We start from the raw sequence: 1,348 nt of genomic DNA, 5'->3' as shown, positions 1-1,348 counted from the left end.
CCTTCTTATTGAGGATGAAACGCAGAAGTTGCATCGGAATTAAATACAAAAGGCAGAATGCCGACATAAGTACAAGAAGAGTGGCTCTTCTTACTGTCTATGTTTTGAACCATTCCTGTGACACTAGTTATAGATTACGATGCTTTACTTCAGGTTTACTGTATCCCTTGGACCTTCTTATTGACGATGAAACACAGAAATTGCATCGGAATGAAATACAAAAGGCACAATGCCGACTTAAGTAAAAGAGGACTGGCTGTTCTAACTGACTATGTTTTGAACATTTCCTGTGAGACCACTTTTAGATTCCGATGCTTCACTATATGATTACTGTATCCCTTGGACCTTCTTATTGACAATGAAACACAGAAATTGCATCGGAAATAAATACAAAAGGCACAATGTCGACTTATGTACAAGAAGACTGGCTGTTCTTACTGTCTATGTTTAGAACCATTCCTCAGACACTAGATATAGATTCCGATGCTTCAGTTCAGGTTTACTGTATCCCTCTGACCTTCTTGTTGACGATGAATCACAGAAATTGCATCGGAATTAAATACAAAAGGCACAATGGCGACATAAGTACAAGAAGACAGACTCCTCTTACTGTCTATGTTTTGAACCATTCCAGTGACACTAGTTATAGATTACGATGCTTCACTTCAGGTTCACTGTATCATTTGGACCTTCTTATTGACGACGAAACACAGAAATTGCAACGGAATTAATAAGAAATGCACAATGCCGACGTAAGTACAAGAAAACCGACTCTTCTCACTGTCTATGTTTTGTACCATTCCTGTGACACTAGTTAAGGATTCCGATGCTTGACGTCAGTTTTACTATATCCCTGTGACCTTCTTATTGACGACGAAACACAGAAATTGCACCGGAATTAAATACAAAAGGCACAATGCCCACTCAAGTACAAGAAGACTGGCTCTTCTTACTGTCTATGTATTGAACCTTTCCTGTGAGACCGGTTTTTGATTCTGATGCTTCACTTCAGGTTTACTGTATCCCTTGGACATTCTTATTGACGATGAAACACAGAAATTGCATCGGAATTAAATTCAAAAGGCACAATGCCGACTAAACTACAAGAAGACTGACTCTTCTCACTGACTATGTTTTGAACATTTCCTGTGGGACCAGTTTTAGATTTCGATGCCTCACTATTTGTTTACTGTATCCCATGGACCTTCTTATTGACGATAAAACACAGAAATTGCAAAGGAATCAAAGACAAAAGGCAAAATGCAAACTTAAGTAGAAGTAGACTGATTCTTCTTACTGACTATGATTTGAACATTTCCTGTGAGACCAGTTTTAGTTTCCGATGCTT

This window comes from Schistocerca serialis, chromosome 7, assembly GCF_023864345.2.
Source record: "Schistocerca serialis cubense isolate TAMUIC-IGC-003099 chromosome 7, iqSchSeri2.2, whole genome shotgun sequence".
NCBI classification, from domain to species: Eukaryota; Metazoa; Arthropoda; class Insecta; order Orthoptera; family Acrididae; genus Schistocerca; species Schistocerca serialis.
The sequence above is the reverse complement of the archived record's forward strand: the minus strand, read 5'-3'. Positions refer to the sequence as shown.